This window comes from Microcaecilia unicolor, chromosome 3 (assembly GCF_901765095.1).
Source record: "Microcaecilia unicolor chromosome 3, aMicUni1.1, whole genome shotgun sequence".
NCBI lineage: Eukaryota > Metazoa > Chordata > Amphibia > Gymnophiona > Siphonopidae > Microcaecilia > Microcaecilia unicolor.
In genome coordinates, this window is record NC_044033.1 from 411,684,618 (window position 1) to 411,707,220 (window position 22,603).

Consider the following 22,603-nt stretch of genomic DNA (forward strand, 5'->3'; position numbering starts at 1 on the left):
CTCGGCACCAAGCAATTAATTGATGAAATTTTGTAATCCCACCTTCTGTGGTGCCCTTACAAAATATAGCTTCCTCCCCTCCCTTCCCCCAAACTATGCTGGGCAGACTTCTACAATCTGGGCCCAGTAAATGGCAAAGATTGATCAGGATCAAGGCTAGAATGGGCTTCAACAGCAACTCCAGTAGTTAGGAAGTAGGGCTGGTGCCTTGCAGTCTTCTACGGTCTGTGCCTCAGAATTGGTAAGTAGTAGGAAGAGAGAAAGTTTGTCTGCCAGTGTTTTAATCTTGAAGTGGAATTTGTGCAGAGTGCCAGATTCAACTCTGGTCTCCTTGTTGGGCAGACTGGATGGACCATACAGGTCTTTATCTGCCAACATTTACTATGTTACTATACTTCAGGGGAGTGTATCTAGAGCTTGCCTCCTTTCCCAGCATCTCATTCTCCAGTAGCCTAAATCTTATTGGAAAGGCTGTGTAGTGAGTGGGGAGCATACCCTTATTGTACAACATTAGCATAATATTGACATTGTTTTAAGATATGGCTTCTTCATGCCTTCTGCTCCAATAATGATACTAGGACAGTGCATTCAGTAAAGTGAAAAGAAATATCTTTCCTTCACAGTGTATGCTTCCTTATCCTGCTAGACTAGCCAGACTGATGAAGCAGTTGTAGGGCAATAAAGTTTATTCAGGCAAGAAGAGGTGGCCCGATAGAATTTCCCTGAGGCAGTGGGGATCCTGGGATGAGTTGGGTTCAGACTTGCATAGGGGAATCGAGTCTGTCATGCTGGATGATTTGGTTCTGTGGGCGATGCAGTACAGTCTGGATTTCGATCTTTGGTTCTGTCTTGCTCTGCACACATTTGTATGTTCCTTTCCATTCTGAACATACTACCAATAACCTTATCCATACTGTCACCACCTCTCACTTAAAAACTACTTCAACCTGCTTCTCACAGTTCTCCCACTGAATCATCTCTCACCACTCTTCAGAGCTGAAAGGCCTTATTTATTTATTTGGATTTGCTCACACCGTTTTCAGTAGTATCTCAAGGTGAGTTACATTCAGGTACACTGGGCATTTCTCTGGAGGGCTCAAAATCCAATTTTGTACCTGAGGCAGCAGTGTGATTTGAACTGGCCACCTCTGGGTGTTAAGACTGGTGCTCTAAACCACTAGGTTACTCCTCCACTCCAATGTTCCCCCTGTGTCACTACGGTTACATAGCCCTTCTCAAGTCACTTCCTTATACAGTTCAAATTTCTCTTGCTGACCTACATGTGCAGTCATTCTGTAGCTCATTACCTTCCCCTCATCGTCTACTCTCAGGACCTCCATTCATCAAGTAAGCCACTCTTACCTGTGCCCTTCTCAACCATCAACTCCACACTCCTCTGTGCTGTATACCTGGAATAATTTACTGAGTCAGTGTATTATGCATCCTATCTGGACCTATTGAAATCCAGCCTAAAAACTCATCTTTGTAAGGCTGCTTTTTAAACTTATCCCCTTATTCTCTTGTTAATACCTATGGTTTTAACCATTCCCATAATAAATTAAATTCTCTAATTCTGTTATTTGTCTTGAATAGATTCTAAGTTCTATTGGTATGCGTACATTGCTGTGTTGGCCTCATAGAATTTAAAGAAATTATAAACGGTAATAGCAGGATACTGTTGACAGGGAGAAAGCTTTTTTTCATTTGTTCAGATGTCAGCATGGCCCAATGCAAAAAGGAACTGGAGTGGTTTATTTAATCTGCCAGTAACAATATTTTATAAATGTAATGTTTAGAAATCTAGTAAGTTGTGCTCCATATAAAGTTGTCTCTTGTTTGAATGTAGCTGGTGCTTAAGACTTATAGCAGCCAGACATACAAGCTCTAACTCTTTAGTCAGTGCAGAGGTTAGAGGGTGGGCTGTCTTTCTCCTCGTCACATTTTTGACCCCAGTCCTAGCCCTGTGCCATGAGCAATAACTGGAAACCTGAAGTGTAGCCTCTTGTTGTGACAGTTGCTATAACAAACTGGAACATAACGCAGTGGTGTAGCCAGACAGCCAATTTTGGGTGGGCCTGAGCCCAAAGTGAGTGGGTGCACAATTTTCTCTCTGCTCCTGTCCCCTTCCTCCCAGCTTAGAATATACTTTAGCTCATGAGGAACCCAAAGCTCTATCAGCTGAGGACAGCCAGAACTCACTCTTACCAAGCTGATGCCAGCACCCCACACATGCTTAGTTATTGGTGGCTCAAGGATGTTGCTGCTGTCTGCCAAGCTTAGTAGAAGGGAGTTTTGGCTGCTGTCTGTATATTGGTCTTTGTGTTAACGATCGTCAGCGGTTACAATTGTCCAGAATACAGCCATTAAGATCATAAATTTTTTAACATTTTTTTGACCATGTTACACCTCATTTTGAAAAATGCTCACTGGTTACCAATAACGCAGCACATAACATACAAAATTATATTACTAGTATTTAAAATCAGTATTACAAATGAACCACTCTATCTAGCATGATACCTAATTCTGTATATTCCTTTGCGTTCCCTTAGATCTGGCCAGCATCACCATCTCACTGTTCCTACATATAAAGAGATAAACCATGAACATACCAGACACTGTATTTTTTTCTGTCCAGGCCCCAGAACTTTGGAATTTGCTACCAGTCTCCTTATAGCAATATCAATCTTTGCATACATTTAAAACAGAATTGAAAACCTTTTTTTTTTTTTTTTAAAGGATGCTTTTCTGCTTTTTAAGCTTCTTCTATTAGGTTTCTGTGGGGTCTGCTGTGACTGTGGATACAATAAAATATACTTTGTGTTTTAACCTTCCCTTTACTATTTGAATTGTAGTTCTACCCTTTTCTCACTTGTTTCAGGTCTTGTCTCTAGAAAACTTTTGTCTTTGTTGGTTACTCTTTGTGTGTGTTAGATTTTAAGCCATCTCGATGGTTTCTCCCACAGGTGCGATAGTCTTAAACTTGAAACTTCAGAGGAGGTCCTGAGCTGATGGGGCTTGCTTGGGAATCCAAGGGTCAGGACTGGTGTTAGACATGCTAGGGCACAGTGCAGAAAATAAAGAAGCCCCCCCCCCCTCCCAATTTTCTCTCCTCCCGTCCAGTATCCTCACCTACTATTACAATCACACTGACAGACCCTCACCAAATACCGAACAAGGGATCACAAATTAGAGATAAAAATATGTAGACAGAAATTGAACTGGGAACCTTAGTATGTAACAGTGGAGAACTACAAACAGAAATGTATTTCCTTTTCTACTGAACACAATAAAATGACATACGTATTTCAGTTAATAAATTCAAAATAAAATGCCTTTTCTACCTTTGTTGTCTGACACTGGACATTATATTTTTCCATTATGTTGGTTCCAGTTTCTCTTTTCCACTTTTCTATCTTCCTGCTAATTCTCCTTCACACAACTGCTGTCTATTAGTCTTTTCTCCTCTCTAATTCCATTCCTGACTACACTTGCCTCTGACATATTGATCTTTCCATTTTATTTATTTATTGCACTTGTATCCCACATTTTCCTACCTATTTGCAGGCTCAATGTGGCTTACACAGGCCTGTTATGGCATTGCCATTCCAGGGTTAAAGATACAATTGGTGTTACAAAAGATCAAGGGTAACAAAAAGAGCTGATCAGATAGTTGTAGAAGAAGACTTTCATGGGAGGGTGAAGTGATGAAGTGTTGTAGTTAAGCTATGGATTCTCTTAGCTCTTTTTGCTATTTTTTTCTGTTCTCTCTGTCCACTGAAATTTCACCATTTTTCTAACCCCTTTCCTTCTTTTTTTTTTTTTCACTTTTCAGATACCTATCAGATTTCCATCTCTTTCTTTTGTTCACTAGCTCTCCTATTCCTTATCTCGCTCTTTCCACAGCCTTCCATTCTTTTCCATCATCAGTCTACTCCCCATTAAAATATTTCTACCCCCTTTAATCACTGTCCTCCTCTCGTTAATTTCCTTGCCACCCTCTTTGGCCTCTCCCACATGGTTCCACCATCCTAGTGTCTGTCTCCCTCCAACCTTCTAGCCCAGCATCTACTCCCGCTTTCTTCTCTCCTCTCCACTCCTTCCCAGCATCTTCCTGTCTCTTCTCTATTTCCTCGTGCCCCCTCTCCAGTGACCAGCATTTCTTCCTCTCTCTTCCCTCTCACCCATAGTCCAGCATCTCTCCCTCACACCCTTCTGGCTTTGGATCAAACATCTCCCTCCTCCTCCCCCCCTCCTGTGCAGCATCTCTCCACCCTCATGTCCCAACATTGTTCCTTCTTTTTCCTCTTTCCTCCCATTGTCCACCATCTCTCCCTCTTGCATCCCAAGTCTAACATATCTCTCCCCCCCTCACCCAGCATCTCTCCATCTTACCCTTCCCTCCACCATGTCTAACATTTGTCTCCTGTGCAGCATCTCTCCTTCAGGCCCAACATTTCTTCCTCTGTTGTCCTTCACCCCTCCTGTGCAGCATATCTCCTACCCCACCCCACATGAAGCATCTCTCCCCTTTACACCTATGCCCAACAATTTTCCCTCTCTCCTACCCCTCCCCCCATGCAGTATCTCCCCCTCCCCCATGCAGCATCTTTCAAAGGGTCACTGGTAGCATGTAAGAATTGCTGCAAGCTGACCCAAAAGCCTTCTCTCTGCTGCGTTCCTCCCATGAATTTGTGTTGGAGTTGGGGTGGGTGGGGGGCGCAGCAGAGAGAAGGCTTCCAGGTCAGCTGCCGACCCTTTGAACAGGTGCCAAAGCAGATTTACAAAAAAAAAAAAAAAACAGCAGAAGCTTAGTTTGCTAATGTCACGTGCAAGGGTGCACCTCTGCTGGGTGGGCCTCTGACATAATGTAGTAGTGGCTGCAGTGAGACGATAAAGGGACCCCTTTTTTTTTTATATGTAAAGTGGAAATAAGACATGCGTTCCTGGATTCTGTATAGGTTGCCCAAATTTGGATGTGAATCACAGGTCTGTGTGTAAACTAGTTAATTAGGTGCTAACAATCAATTATTGGAGTTATTTGGTAGTAATTATGTGCGGATCTGCCTTGCACCCTATTCTGTAACAGGTGTGCCTACATTTCATAGCGTGCAATTCCAAAAGGAGTGTGGATCTACGGTTAGGGGCAGTGGTGTACCTAGCTTGCCTGCCACCCAGTGCGGGTCACTGCTGCACACCTCCTCCCCTGCCGCGGTGCATCACCCTCACCACCCTCCTAGCAAGGGGGTGCATAGAGCAGTCACGTGGCTGTCAGCTCTGCTGGTCCCCTGCCCCAGAAGAGGAAGTAATGTCAGAGGGGGGCAGGGGACCGACAGAGCCAACACCCGCAAAACTGCTCCGTGCACCTCCTTACTGCCTGCACCCTGGGCAAACTGCCCTCACCATTCCACTCTTAGTACATTACTGGTTAGGGATGTTCCCAGAATTTAGGTACAGTGTTATAGAATATCTGCATTTGCGCACCTGACTGCCATCAGTTGGGCACCAGCCTGTGGCAGGCATAAAGAAAAAAAAAAATCACTGTCTCGTCTCATCCCAACACAACACGAATTACCCCACAATTATCAACACCCCAGATCACACCCTCCCTATTTCAGACAGCCTGAAGATCCTCGGCATCATAATAGACTGCAACCTAACACTAGAGAAACAAGTGACATCCACAACCAAGAAAATGTTTTACTCAATGTGGAAACTCAAACGGGTGAAACAATTCTTCCCAAGGGAAACGTTTCGCAACCTGATACAATCAATGGTACTAAGTCACATAGAGGCTCATTTTCAAAGCACTTAGCCTCCCAAAGTTCCATAGAAACCTATGGAACTTAGCCTCCCAAAGTGCTTTGAAAATATGCCTCATAGACTACTGCAATGGAATCTATGTGGGATGTAAAGAACAAACATTAAAGAAACTTCAGACTGCTCAGAACACGGCAGCCAGACTTATCTTCAGAAAAACCCGATTTGATAGCGCAAAACCCCTCCGCGAAAAACTACATTGGCTCCCAATCAAAGAACGTATTACTTTCAAAATCTGCACAATGGTTCACAAAATTACAGTGAAGCCCCGGGATACATGACAGACCTGATCGACCTACCAAAATCATCACGAACGTACTTAAACCTGCACTACCCAAGCTGCAAAGGACTCAAATACAAATCAACTTATGCATCCAATTTTTCCTACATAAGCACACAACTGTGGAGAGTACTCCCAAAAGCCGTGAAAACCACGTATGACCACCTACACTTCACCGGAGAACACTAAAAACTTATTTGTTCAAAAAGGCATACATACCCTACCAACCCAACATAAATGCCTGACCGCTGCAACACAACGAAACCAAAATACGGTATGGACACAACACAACTCTTCCGTGTATGACGCCCCTATGTGGCTATACCACACGAACTTTACCTTATCTTACGTGGCAATACCACATGAACTTTATCTTATCTCTACATCAGTCTGTATTTGTCTACACTGGAGTCTGCAATCGCATCTCCGGCACTATGTAAGCCACATTGAGCCTGCAAATAGGTAGGAAAATGTGGGATACAAATGTAACAAATAAATGCTCACACTGAAAGGTGTGAAATGCGCACTAAGCTGGTATTTTATCAAAGACTGCACGCAGAGCCCCCTTTATAGAATACTAGCTTAGCACGATCATCCTGGCACCAAAACTTTGGACGCCATTTAGCGATTCTAGCCCACAGTCCTGAAACAGAATTGGAAATGGTTGAGAATTGTTTTCAGATACAAATTCTCTTAATGGGTTTGATCAGAAATGCTCTAGAGGCCAAATTTTGACCTCTGTACCCAGAGAGATAAGCAAAATGTGTGCAATAGCAGCATAGAAGTGCAAAGGGTCTTCCCTCTCTTTGCAAACTGTGTATACAGGACATCAACCTGGAAAGCTCAGTGCTGCACATCGCCACCTGCTGTGAATGTGTAAGATAATGACTGAAGGCAGGTCCTTATTTCCCACCCAGTTCTCTCTCTCTGCTGTGCTACTCAGTAACTTTCCCTGCATACGGAGGGTAATTCTGTAAGGAGCCTGCTAGTATTAGGTGGCAAGAACATGTATAAATGCCAGTAGTGTAGTTATTTGCATGCAGGAGTTTGCAGCTAATTAGTATTCTGTAAGTGGAGTGAGTCGGGGTGAATCGTTTTACTTTTTCCAAAAACACTAGGACTAGGGGGTATACAATGAAGCTATTAAGTACATTTATATCAAACCAGTTAAAATATTTCTTCGCTCAATGTGTAATTAAACTCTGGAATGCATTGCCAGAGAATGTAGTAAAAGCAGTTAGCTTAGCAGGGTTTAAAAAAAATGAATCATTTTCTAAAAGAATAAGCCATTATTAAGATGGACTTGGGGAAAATCCACTGCTTATTTCCAGGATAAGCAGCATAAAATCTGTTTTACTTTTCTGGGATCTTGCCAGGTACTTGTGACCTGGATTCGTCACTGTTGGAAACAGGATACTGGGCTTGATGGACCTTCAGTCTGTCCCAGTATGGCAATGCTTATGTTCTTATGTACATGCCTAGATGTGATAGTGCATACTTTGCAGGTGGGAGTTCACATGGGCAGTGTGATTAGTATGTAGATTAGTAGTTATTATTATCTGTGCACAGTTTCAAGCAATCTAGGCATAAGCATATGCACCAGCTCTGGCTTCTGTAAGTGTTTGTGCTTTGAATGTAGGCACATTTATGGCCACTTATATTAGTATTCTGTGAAGGAAAGTAAGCACCTGCTTTTTTTTTTTAATGGTGTAAGCATCATGTAAATACTTCCTTATAGAATGAACCTCATAATGTATGTTGCCTTATATTCTGACATGTAAGTAAACAAATAATGCATTAACAGGAGTTTAGAGCTTTACTTCTCTCATCCTGCTCCATAAGTGTTGAAGGAGGAGGCAGAAAACCATCTCTGTAGAATTGGCTTGCTGACATGTGACTTCTTTCTACTTAATTGGTGTCAGCTATCACAGCAACCTCTTGTGTTAAAGGACCAGTCTGGAGCTTAGTCAGCACTACTTGGTGGATGCTATTTATGACATGTTACAGGTTATGGCCTACAGTATGTCTTTGGCTGCCATGGCACGTCGGCAACTCTGGTTGTGGCATTGGGCAGCAGATGCAGCATCAAAGTCACATGCCCTTTCTGTGCATTACTAATTGTATCTGATATCCTGGAATGACAATGTCATAACAAAACTCTGTAAGCCACATTGAGCCTGCAAATAGGTGGGAAAATGTGGGATACAAATGCAATAAAAATAAAAAAAAAATGGTCTCAGTAACTTGGTAAAAACTGGGGGAAACTAAGCCACAGCATCTTCAGGGGGCTTTTGATCTCAATTTCGAGACAGCAGACGGTACGGGCCTGGTCATCAGCAATATGGTCAGAAGTTCTGCTTTCAGGCATGCCAATCTTCCTTTCATGTGACAAATGTGACAGTAGAAAAGAAAGCAATGAAAACAACAATCTTAGCAAATCACTTCTTACCAGCATAGCAGGAAGTGAGACTAAACAAAAACTAAACAGAAGATGAGACTGCAATGAAATGTAGCTGGAAAGCCATGACCACAAATGCTCACAGTCTAAGCAATAAAGTTCATGACCTGCAAGTCCTGATGTCAGAGGCAGACTTTGACATTGTTGTTATAACGGAGACAAGGTTCAATGATGCCCATGAATATGATGCAAACATACCAGGATACAATCTATTTAAGAAGGATAGAAATGGCCGTAAAGGTGGAGGAGTAGCTCTGTATGTGAGAAATTATATCACAGTGACTGAAATGCCTGGGGAAAGGAAGAAGCAATATAGATCACCGAGAAAAGAGATGATGGAACCTCTGTCCACATGGGTGTTGTCTACGGACCTCTGACACAATTGCAGGAGCTGGATAAAGATATGCTTACAGATATCCAGAAGTTGGGAAAGAAAGAGGTGCTGTTGCTAGGAGATTCTAACCTTCCAGATGTAGATTGGAAAGTTCTATGTATGGAATCAGAAAAAAAGCAGCGAGATCGGGGATGCCTTTCAAAGTGCTCTGCTCAGACAAATAGTGACAGAACCCATGAGGGAGGGAGCGACACTGAATCTGGTACTCACAAATGGGGAAAGTGTGTCTAATGCCTGAGTGGGTGGGCAGCAGTGATCATCAAACAGTTTGGTTTGATATAACAGCTAAAGTGGAGGGCAGCCACTCAAAACTCAGAGTCCTGGATTTCAAACATGCTGACTTTAGTAAAATGGGGGGATACCTTAAGAAAGAGCTAATGGGCTGGGAGGATATACAAGAAGTAGAAAGGCAGTGGCTCAGGCTGAAAGGAGCTATAAAATATGGCTACTACCCTTTATGTAAGGAGAGTAAATAAAAGCAAGAGAAATAGGAAACCGATATGGTTCGCCAAGAAAGTGGCTGAGAAAATAAAGGCTAAAGAGTTGGTGTTCATAATACAGAAAAACTCAGGAAGAGGAACACAGAGAGGAATACTAGATGAAACTGAAAGAAGCCAAGAGATATGTCTGGCAAAGGCAAAAGCAAAAGCAGAAGAACAAATGGCTAGGAAAGTAAGGAGGTTCGACAAGGAGTTTTTCAGGTATATTAGTGAAAGGAGGAAGATTAAAAATGGAATTGTGAAACTGAAAGATGCTGTCAACCGCTATGTGGATCATGATGAGGAAAAAGCAAACTTGCTAAACAAATACTTCTATGTTCACGGAAGAAAATCCAGGAGAAGAACCACGATTGACTGACAAAGGTACATATGAAAATGGAGACATGTTTTGCAAAGAATTTCACAGGTACTTATACTACAATGTAGCACCGCTGGGAAATATACAATCATGAGACAAATACGTTTGGGCACAACAAGAAACAACCCGTAATAAGTCTGCCAACACACGGAAGCTTGTTATCATATTTCCTTTTTTAAGTAATGCATTGAGATGATCCCCCACAAGATCAGGAGGACTCACATATGGGTGGGGTAAAGTATAAAAATCCCCTAGGTGCTTCTTGAACCCAGCATCCATGAGTCCAGCATTAAAACCTTCACCACACAGCCACCACTTTACTCTGCTTGTTTTTTTTTAAATCTAAACTTATATTATGTCCAGATTCTTTATAAATACTAAGGTCAATCCTCAAAGGAAGTTGTATGTTTTCCAGCAGCTGGTAAACACATAACCCCCAATATTTAAATTCTGTGGTCGTCAGATACTGGCACTGAACATTTGAGTATAAGACAGCTGCATGAAGTCATCTGCATGTCACCGATACTCAGCACCAGGCTGTATTCAGATACTGGGACTGAATATCCGGGTATAACACAGCTGCGGGAAGTGATCCGCATATCACCAATATTCAGCACCAGGGGACACACAATGAAATTACACGGAAATACTTTGAAAACAAATAGGAGGAAATATTTTTTCACTCAAAGCATGATTAAGTTCTGGAACTCATTGCCAGATGATATGGTAACAGTGGATAGTGAATCTAGGTTTAGAAAAGGTTTGGACAAGTTCCTGGAGTAAAGATCCAGAGTCTGTTATTGAGATGGACATGGGGAAGCCACTGCTTGCCCTGGGATTGGTAGCATGGAATGTTGATACTGTTTGGATTTCTGACAGGTACTTGTGACCTGGATTGACCACTGTTGGAAGCAGGATACAGGGCTAGATGGACCATTCTTAATATCCAGGTATAAGACAGCTGTGGAAAGTCAATTAAGTACCATCGATATTCATCACCAGGCTGTATCCAGATTCAGGCACTAAATTATCCAGGTATAAGACAGCTGTGGGAGGTCATCAGTCTGGCACTGATAATCAGTACTCAAACCTGAAAAAGTATCTAGTCAAGCTAGGGCAGCAATTTTGCTTTCTATCTTGCTGTGATAGTTATCCAGGTACTGGCACCCAGTATTAGTGGCATTTGAATTACTACAGGTTCCCTTTGGCTCAGCCCCTGGACCATCCTAGCACTACCCAGATAGTGCTGGTGCAGTCCGTAAAGATTTGGTGGCATTATCTGAATTATGCAGCTGAACCTTGAGGTGTGGGCTCCGTGAGCAGCATTTTTTCTGGTTAGGAGAAGTGGGTCATAATTTCCATATTCGCAGATATGCAAAGACTATATGGATAGTATTGAGCTCAAAACATGTCTAACTGCCTCCCCACTATCTGTATTGTGATGAATTAAAAGTAAACTGTAGCACTAAGTTACAGAATATAAAAATATACAAGCAGTAATGCAGTAAATACAATCAAGCACATAAAAAATGTTTCACTTTCAAGTAATTTGCAATATTCTATCTGACCACTAGATGTCATAGTAATGCTGAAAAATAAAAGTCCAGTGCTATTATCCTAGTGGCCACCAGAGGTCTTGCTAAAAGGGAAAGTAAAAGTTCCTAGAAATCATCCCTGTGAAGCACCTTGATGGGCCTTGTACACACATTCGTATGTGCCTGCAGGGCAACTATACACCATTCTGTGATGGCATTTAATTGCTCAACATAATACCTAACCACAACACTCACAAATAATTGCAAAAGTGGAAGGTAATGCCTCAGTGCTAAACACCCCATACAGGACTAATGTCCAAATACAGGGGCTACAGCAGTTACAAACACTGGCAACCTAACCACAAAAACAAAAAAAAAAACAGTGGAGAAAAAAAGCACAAGGCAGCAAAAAAAAACTCCACTCATTATATGGTATGTGATGACTCTACCTAGTGAAAAACAGGTACAACTGAGAAGAAAATGCCCAGCACCAAACAATCAAAAAAGCTATCAAAACCCATACAAATCAAATATTGCAAAACATACCTTTAGAACAGGGCTGCTTTTACCAATGGGCAAAAGGGGCAGCTGCCCTGGGCCCCTGCATAAAGGAGGCCCAGCTGCCCATTGGTAAATTCAGCCCTGAGCCTGAAACCTCCTCTCTTGCCTGCCCACTGCGGGTGCTACATCTCTCCCTCTCTCTTCTTCCCCCTTCCCATAGTCTTCCATCCTTGTCCCTGGCAGCAATTACCTCAGGCCACATTCAGCCAGCAGAGGGACCTTCTCCCACCAGCAGAGCCCCATCTGTGCAGAAACAGGAAGTTATGTCATACTAGGCAGAGCCCTGCAGGGAGAAGATCCCATTGCCGGCTGAATGTGGCTCGAGGTAATTGCTGCCAGGGACAAGGATGGACGCCCGCGGGGAAGAGGGGTGGAAGAAAGAGGGTGAAAGAGATATGTAGACCCACGGGAGTGGGGGTGAGACTGGATTAGGAGTAGGGGAGAAATGTTGGGCAGTGGAGGGGGGAGGCAGGAGAGAGGGGGGGGGGGTAAGATACTGGCCCTGGGGTAGCGGGAAGGAATGAGAGAGGGGAGAAGTTGAATAAGGGGAGAGACAAGGGCACAGAGGGGCAGGGGTCTAATGAAGCTGTGTCACTCCACAGGGGAGGGGTTGGGTGCTACCAGAGATGTGCCAGATCCTACTACTACTACTACTACTTAACATTTCTAGAGCGCTACTAGGGTTACGCAGCGCTGTACAATTTAAGAAAGAGAGACAGTCCCTGCTCAAATAGCTTACAATCTAATAGACAAGTGAACGGTCGGTCCAATTGGGGCAGTCTGGATTCACTGAACGGTAAGGGTTAGGTGCCGAACGCAGCATTGAAGAGGTGGGCTTTAAGCAAAGACTTGAAGATGGGCAGGGAGGGGGCTTGGCGTAAGGGCTCAGGAAGGTTGCTCTTAGCATAGGGTGAGGCGAGGCAGAATGAGCGGAGCCTGGGGTTGGCGGTGGTGGAGAAGGGTACTGAGAGGAGGGATTTATCTTGTGAACGGAGGTTACGGGCGGGAACGTAAGGGGAGATGAGGGTAGAAAGATAGTGAGGGGCAGCAGACTGAGTGCATTTGTAGGTAAGAAGGAGAAGCTTGAATTGAATGCGGTATCTGATCGGAAGCCAGTGAAGTGACCTGAGGAGAGGGGTGATATGAGTATATCGGTTCTGGCGGAATATGAGATGTGCAGCAGAGTTCTGAACAGATTGAAGGGGTGATAGATGGCTAAGTGGGAGGCCGGTGAGGAGTAAGTTGCAGTAGTCCAGGCGAGAGGTAATGAGAGCGTGGACGAGAGTTCGGGTGGTGTGTTCAGAGAGGAAAGGGCGAATTTTGCTGATGTTAAAGAGGAAGAAGCGACAGGTCTTGGCTATCTGCTGGATATGCGCAGAGAAGGAGAGAGAGGAGTCAAAGATGACTCCGAGGTTACGGGCAGATGAGACGGGGAGAATGAGGGTGTTATCAACTGAGATAGTGGAAAGTATAGGATCCAGCTCCCTTTTCTTGTCTGTGCTATTCAAGCCACCAGATCTGCACCACATCCTCTGAGCAGGATTTTCTTCTCTGCCAGCAGTTTACCCAAGTATTAGGAGCCACTCTCATGCTGCTGCCCTGGGCAAGACTCTGCACACCTTATGTTTTTCAAGATTACCTCAAAGCTTTTGCTGCTTCATGTATTGGAAAATAATTCCAGATTTGTATGCAATACTGCTTTTTATCATATGCCTCTCTCCTTATCCCTACTGGTGAGTGGGCCTTGGGATAGCTTTTCCTGCTATGGGGGTTTTCCCTGACTTACATCACTGTTAGGCACCTTGCTGTGCTGATAGGAAAATTAGTCTTTGTTGGCAGCTGGCTTTCTGCTCTAAGGAAAATGACAATTCTGTCTCCTCTGGCTCTGCTGGAGCTGCAGACTATCTTGAGTGTTGCTGCTGAAGCCTGACATTGTTGAGCTGCTCCCCACATTCACATCACCACTGTTCCTGTGGATTCAGCTGCACTGACAGAACATGTGCAACATAGCTGTGGTATCACGGCCTGTTTCCACTAAACTGTAAACCACCTTGGGTGAATCTCTTCATAAAGGCGGTTAATAAATCCCAATAAAAATAAAATAAACTGCTGAATGGGTGACTGCACAGATGCCAAGTTACCTAGTTCCAGGTGGGAGATTTTGGGACATCCTTAGTTTTGAAATGTACATCTCAGAGCAATGTGGGATTTGTAGTGCCTGATGCTGCCCATTGAAAGCAGTGCTGTAAGTCCCATAATGCACCAGGACTGGGTGCTCAGAAACCCAGGACTGTCCCAAAACCTCCAACCTGGAACTGGGTAACTTTGCATCTCTGAATGGTTAGCATTCCAGATGTTCTATGCCTGGGAAAAGCTAATCTTACTGAGGGGAGTTAGAACTTTCTGCTGAATATCCTGACACTCTCTTTTGCTGTCACCACTATATTTTGCCATGCTTCCAGTCTGCACCTTTCTCACTTGTGCCTTCCTTTCTCTGTCCTCAGTCCATGTCTCTTATTGATTTCCCACTCATCTCTTCCCAACTTCATCCTCACCTAATCTGCCTTTCTCTCGTACCCCAGCAATCTCATAACTCTTATTCTCCAGTTGCTCCTTCCCAGCTCAGCAGCTTGAGTCAGCTGCTATATACTTCCCTCCTCAACATCTCACTGTTTATTACTGCTGCGTTATTTATGCAAATTGGAAACTGAGTGGAGAATTGTGGGAGTGATGTTTGTGAGTTGGCTCTTAATTGAGTTGTTAGGGACACCTAGCAACTTCAGCAGACCTGGATAACGTAAAGGGAATGGGGACTTGATATACCACCTTTCTGTGTTGTTTTGCAACTATATCAATAGTATATACAGGTACTTATTTGTATCTGAGGCAATGGAGGGTTAAGTGACTTGCCCAGAGTCACAAGGAGCTGCAGTGGGAATAAAGTCTGCTGCACTAACTACAAGGCTACTACTTAAAGGCATGTGAGGGTGAGGGTAAGGGTAGTAACCTCAGTGAGGGGTGGGACTTGATATATCACCTTTCTGTATTTTTTGCATCTATATTCAAAGCAGTTTACATAGTATATACAGGTACTTATTATTTGTACCCAGGTAATAAAGAGTTAAGTGACTTGCTCAGAGTCATAAGGAGCTGTATTGGGAATTGAACCCAGATCCCCAGGATCAAAGTTCACTGCACTAACCACTAGACTACTCCTGCACTCTGTATAACCCTAAGCATCTTACTAGGCAGCCTACATGTTTGTCTTTGCTCTTTACCTGTCATCATTTACTATGTACTAGAGCAGTGCATGAAAGAGATTTGCATATAATGAAGGCAGTGCATGCAAATCAAGTTCATGCATATTCATTGTGGATATCCTAAAAATCTGACCTACAAGGGGAACTCCAGGACTGGACTTGGGAAATACTGTACTAGAGAGCTGCATGGGATTCCCGCAGGTATGGAAGAAGTTGCCATGGGATTCCTGCAGGAGTGTAGTCAAAATTTCTAACTCCAGAATGAGGCTTGGCATGCACTGAGAGACAATTGAAATACACAAATGAGGCTTCAAATGTACGGAGAGAGGCAACTGGAACACCAGACTGAAGCTTAGAACACTCGGTTGAATAGTGAATACCATCCGAAAAAAATACAGGAGGCTGTTGGGGTTGGAAGGAAACAGAGGGATGTAAGCAAGTAAATATATAAGTACATAAGTAATGCCATACTGGGAAAAGACCAAGGGTCCATCGAGCCCAGCATCTTGTCCACGACAGCGGCCAATCCAGGCCAAGGGCACCTGGCAAGCTTCCCAAACATACAAACATTCTATACATGTTATTCCTGGGATTTTGGATTTTTCCAAGTCCGTTTAGTAGCGATTTATGGACTTGTCCTTTAGGAAACCGTCCAACCCCTTTTAAAACTCTGCTAAGCTAACCGCCTTCACCACATTTTCCGGCAATAATAGTGTTGACTCCTGCAGGTATGGGTGGGAATGAGATTAATTGTTGGGATGGAATGGATCTTATTGGGTATGGGACGGATTCCATTGGGGATGGGTAAAATTTCTGTCCTCATGCAATTCTCTAGTATGTATCTGTAATAGGTGTTTTCCATATCACGCACACAAGTGGGTGACATCATCACTTGCTGCTGGGACAGAACAGCTACCTCTGAGCTTAAGAACTGACTGTAAATTTCTGAGCATGTGCAGCCCTTCCTGCACACAATAATCGCTTCATTTTGTTTCATAGCTCAAGAATGAAGGCGACTCTCAGGGTTGATCTCTAAGATCAAATAAAGACATAAGCCTACTGTCGTCTTGAGCATTAGGGAATACTTGGAGTAGAAGCCTTGGTTTCTTTCCTGGAGTGGAACTTTCTCTATTGTTTGGCTGTTAATGCTGGATTTCTTCCTGAAGCAGGCAACTATGGACTTGTAACCAAGACCACAGCAAAGGTCGATCTAGTGGTAGAGTGTGTAACCAGTGTCAGCAAACCATTTTTATAGTGTTCAGTTACCTGCTCCCAGTACTGAATACCTGACCCCCTATAGGTAGAACAGGATAGATATTCTGGAGCGGCACTGGCTGTGACTGCAGAGGTCAATCAAAAATTAGGCGATTGTTTTGGTTCTGCAAATGCCACCTGTTTTGCTTGTCTACTCACTGATGAGGTTTAGTGAAGGTAGGACAGTGAATCTGCTGAGGCTGCCTAGTACAGGAAACAAAAGCTCTTTTATTACAATAGTAACTTCAGTGGTATTAGGATACACTCATTTGTCTTCAGGATGATGTACATGAGATACAGTGGAGAAGTGTTGTACAGTAGAGCAATGGTCCTTATAGTGCCTTCTATCTCCTTTACTTTACCTCCAAAAAGGGAATCCTTAATTCTAGTACATGGAGCCTCCTCGAGCAGACTAAATGTCTGGCTGAGTTCCCAAAGATGCATCAAATACATCATAGGCAGTATGTATAAGGCAGGTTCCACATTCATTCACTTCTAGAACCACTAGCTCAGGCTGCTTCTATGGGAATAGGCCGGATGGGAAGCTATGTACCGTTTTGAAAGATGATGTCTGTCTGTCTGTCTATCTATCTATCTATCTATCTATAAAATTGATGCAATATGAGCAGATGGCATTAGCCCCAGCACACCGCCTTGCTCAAATGGTCCAAGAACATAGGGCATAGGGTCTTTACGATGAGGGGTGTTGGAATATTTTTTTATTTTGAAATTCCTTTAATATGTCAGCTTCTCTGAAGTAATGAATGTTTTAAATCGAGGCATTGATGTTGACTGATTATTTTAAAGTATTCTAGTTTAATGGTTTTGATGTGATTAAATATTTAAAAGTGTGAGATGTTTGTAGGCCAAACTATGAAATTGTTTAGTCTTATTTGATATGTGTTGATTTTTATGTTCCTCTGTACTCCGCACAGAGCTGTAAATGGAGCAGATTACAAATGTTTTAAATAAATAAATACATTTTTAGGTTCCTCTGTACTCCGCCCAGAGGTGTAAATGGAGCAGATTACAAATGGCTGACTCAATTACCAATGAAGAATACAAAGTTGGATTTTGTTGAGACCTGGAACTGGACGGAGCTTTATACTTAACATCTATCTGTAATCCCCCTTTAGATTGGGATTACTGAAGAGAGTAAGTCCCTGTGAAGAGCCACTGAGGAGAGTGACTGGGAGGTCCCTGGGTGAGAGGAAGCCCGGCTCATGGGAGTGTTTATGGCAGTGGCGTAGCCAGACCTCGCGGTGGGAGGGGAACAGAGCCTGGTGGGGGGGGGGGCACATTTTAGTCTGCCACCCCGTCGCCTCACCCCCCCCACCTCACCTCCCCCCAATGCCTCGCCGCACCCACAGCAGCAAATACCTTTGCTGGCGGGGGTCCCCAACCCCTACCACTTTGCCGCTCCCCCGCTGCACCCCACAGCACCAAATACCGCCGAAGTCTTCTTCAGCGCCGGTCTCCTCACCTCCTCCCACCACTCCCTACCGCACCACATACCTTTGCTGGCAAGGATCCTCAACCCCCGCCAGCCGAAGCCTTCTTCCACACTCACTGCCCTGTGCTTTCTTCCTCCTGACGTCCTGCACGTTCCTTTAAGTGAAACTCACTTAAAGGAGCATGCACAGGACGTCAGGAGGAAGAAAGCACAGGGCAGAGAACGCAGCGTGCTGGAGACCGGCGCTGAAGAAGGCTTTGGCTGGCAGGAGTTGAGGACCCCCACCAGCAAAGGTATTTGGTGATGTGGGGCACAGTGGGGGGATCGCAAGGCGGTGGGGGGAGGCAAGGATACCGGCGCTGAAGAAGGCTTCGGCTGGCGGAGGTTGGGGACTCCCGCCAGCAAAACCAGGGGCTCAGATGAAATCTGGGGGGGAAGCAGGCCCCCATGGCCCCACCTAGCTACGCCCCTGTTTTATGGAATAAAATGCAGAAAAAAAGTGCAGGAAGCAAAGGGTGGAGGAGTTAGGAGAAGATAAAGTTAAGTGTTTGCCTTTAGAGGGATCTTTTGGTTGCTTGTATTTTGGCTTTCTGAAAATCCCCTGCCATTAGATCAGGAGGAGTAAAGGGGAAGCTACAAAGAGGAGTTGTGGCTCAGCAAAAGCGGCAGTTGTATTGAGGAAAGCTCTAAGGGTGTGGGTGGAGTAGAAACCCAATCCAGGAGCGTGAGAGTGGAGCCAAGGAGTGCCCATCCCAGGATCAACGCAAAGGACCATTCTGCAGGGAGGTCAGACCACAAGGGGCATGAACAGGAGCATTGGTCTATATGTAAATAGCCTTGTAAATAGCCCCCAGGAAGTACAGTAGTAAAGGCATTCCCCATGGAACAACCCAAAGCTGACTTTGTTTAAAATGTTTGATCATCAATAAAAACTGTTTAAATATAGAGTTATAGAAGACAAACATTCTAGGATCATAATAATACAACTTATGCATTTATATACATCTTAACTGTTTCATCAATTTTCATCAATTTTTGTACCATTAACTCCCCTTCAGCCACCCCCTCCCCTCCCCCCCATAGCCTCTACTCTGAACTTCTTACTTCATGGTATCATCCTTCAAAATCTAACTCCAGACTTTACCTAAATAACACAAGGAGTATATGTCAACTGAGTTCTTCTCAAGTCCAAAAGCTGACTTTAAGTTATTCAAGAGTACTTCAATCAATTGTGTTGTCAGTATATTAATTTTCCAGCTGCTTGCTGCAGAAGTTAAATAGAAGTTGAGTTGTTGTTAAGCTCTGGAGTGCAGTGCGGTTCCTGGACTGAACAGCTGAGTGGAACCCTGAATGGCAAAGTGGCTCCCAAACCCCCAAATCACTATTATGGACCATTGACCCCTCCCCCCCCCCCAGCTCAACTGTAAGTGGACTGAAATGAGATGCGTGGTAGGACTGGCCCAAGTGAAAACGAAGACTGTGAGATTTGAAGTGAGTGAGACAGTGAACATTCTTTTGTGCCCCTGGTCCGGAGCTAGAACCGGGTGAGACCCAGGTTACGTATTGTTTAGGAGACAGGCTGAATGGTAAATTGAACTGTCATATATGAAGCTAATATTCTTACAACAGGCTATGAATTATCTTTTGGACTCCTAATGTTCATAGAGGTCCCAAAGACATCACAACATGGTTAATTTTCCTGCTGGAGAGGAGAGGGAACCTGTTTTTGCCATGCAATCCTGAGTAACGAAGGCCTTCATAAAGAGATTCATTTTGTGCAAGAGGAGGAGATGGATCAAAGAGAATCTCTACTTCTACAGAGGACTTTGGAGGAATAAACTTGGGATCTAGATAGCCTTTGAGAGCACTTTGTGAGATTTTCAGGGCGGTAGTGCGAGGAAAATGGTAACGAGTGGCTTCTTTGAAGCTCAAAGTCTGGAATAGAGAGAGACGGATATTGATTAGAATGAGTGCCTGCCTCTCTTTGCAGGACTGATGCTCATGGACTGAGGTGGTTCCTTGATGTTGACTATTTCTTAGGTCCTTGCAGTAACCACTGACCATCTTTCACAGTTGCAGAGGATTAATTAGCCATAAACAGGATCAGCTTTGAAGCTATCTGAGGCTGAACCATTGGTTGTTGCAGATGAGAGGGCCAAGGTTGAACTGGGGAGCAAGAGGTCTGTGGTGAATTGGTCTGCTCATGTGTATGGTATCCAATATAACAGAAAAAGGGAGATAAACCAATACTTATAAAAAGTATCCAAAAATCAAGAAAATAGTGGAACTAGGCAGTGGCATCGCGAGGGCAGCTGACACCCGGGGCGGGTCGCCGCTGCGCACCCTCCCCCCTCCAGAGCGCAACCCCCCCCCCCCGAGAACATACCTGGAAGGCGGTGAGGGGCGGGCGGGAGGGAGTAACCTGTTCCTGGGCAGAGAGCAAGGAACCAGCGAGGCGCTGACACCCCCCAGCGGCGTGCACCCGGGGCGGACCACCCCACCGCCCCCCCTTCCTACGCCACTGGAACTAGGAAAAGCATTCCAAACATTACTGCTGTAATTGTCTATTGCTTATGTTTGATTTATTCTTACTGTACACCGCCTTGAGTGAATTCTTTCAAAAAGACAGTAAATAAATCCTAATAAATAAATAAAATAAATCAAGAAAGCATCAACTAACACCTAAATTAGAAGAGTATTAGTTTTATGTTATAGACTGTCTTTATAGGTTACATATTGAGGCATATTTTCAAAGCACTTTGGGAGGCTAAGTTCCATAGGTTTCTATGGAACTTTGGGAGGCTAAGTGCTTTGAAAATGAGCCCGTTAGGGTTTTTTTTTTACTAAAGATTAGCTCGAGTTACCTGCAGCAGGGTCCATTTTATTCCTATGGGCCCTGCTGCAGATAACTCAACTAATCTTTAGTAAAAGACCCCCTTGGCCTCTTATGAGCCATCCCATTTCAGGCCACAACCAAAAAGCCCACAAACTTCAATCATTTATTCTTCTCATATAATACAGCTAGAACAGAAATTTTTTTATTATGAAATCTCACTTCAAGAAATACATGAATACAACAAATGTGACAAAAAATGTTAAAAAAAAAGCACTTAGCTTAGTAGAAGGAACAGCTGTCAATGTTCTCAATTTGCAAGAGTCAAATGTGGATTGAACAGCTTTGTTACTAACCGTACTGAGAAAGGATGAAACTTGTCAGCAGTACTGGTACAGTCTCTTTGACAGGGTAGATTGTACAGGAGACTGATATGCAGGCTTGGGCTTGTGGGATATCCCTTGGAAACCATATACATTGATCTTTCCCAAGCACAAATACATCTTCTTCAGCACTTTAGAAGGCATTGTAAAAGACTCCTTCACCTCAGACCTGTAACAGCGTTCAGAAGATAGCTATACTTTGGGCTCAGGTGCATCTAAGAAATTTCATGCTAATTTTGAAGATACCTGGTGCTACTCTTTTATGGCTGGACTTTTGAGTCAGTGTGCATAGAAGTGGATGGAACTTCTGCTGAGGAGAACATGCAGAATCAGCTAATCTCTGCACAGTCAACACCCTTTTCTCTTGTTCCTAGGCCAGGAGATGTTTCTTATCACTTAATGATTTCAGAGTTGGTTCAGGCAGTCTTGATAGGGTGTGAGGACACTATCCACAATAGTTACAGTGAGGTTGGTTATAGTTGGAGCCCAGAGAAATTAAACACTTGGCAAGTTAGAATGGATTTTGAAGTTCTGGATCTTTCTCCCGTGCTGGGCAAGGACAGAACCCTGACTTAACCTAGGGCATTTTTGACAAAACACAAGCTTTGGGTTATTTTTTTTGGAACAAGATCATGAAAAACACCAGAATAAATATAGAGATTCCAAACCTCTCACATATAGGAAAGCTTTATTTTCACATCCATTTGACAGAGTGGAAAAAGACTGAGGAGACTTTGCGTGCATGCTACGAATTTTCTGTTTAGTTCTGAGCTCTAGATTAACTGTTTTGTCCCAGTGATATATTTGTGACCAACTCAATCTTGCTTGTTGACAAAAAAATACTATGCTGCTATTTCAAGAGCTTCCAAGGAAATCTTCCGGCACACCCTTCATTCCTCTTTCTGGTTATTCATGGTATGTTATGGTTAAAGTCTAGAAAACTGGCTGGATTCTTCTATCAATTGGGTCACTTGGCTATCTGTACATCTTGATTTTATAGCCTCTAATAGGGGACACACTACCCTAAAACAAGAAGCATTGATTAAGAAAACCATTTAGTCTGTCCTCAGCAAAGACTCGTCTTTTCAAATAGAGGTCAGATAACCAATGGACTCTCAACCCAAGCAGCTTGATTCCTCACAAGACAGTTGTGATTCTGCCTGGTGGACTCCAGCAGTCATACCAAGTGGCAGGTTTCTCAGAGGAGAGTCCAATTCCCAAGATAAATCCGGTCCAACGGAAAACAAAAAACAAGTAAGCCTCTGTCTCAACATAAACCTTCTCCATGTCCAAAACCTATAGCTACTAGACATTTCAACTTGAAAATGGAGTTGTGTTAAGTATACTTCCCTGAGATTAGAGGTCTGATACTTAGCTTTTCACTTATCCACACATCAGGTAGTCTGAAGTGATTTCATTCATAGCAATTCGTCTAAGAGGAAATTTAAACAGCTTATATACTGAATATGTCATTGCTTGCCAAAACAAACCAGGAAATGGACCTCGGTCAACAG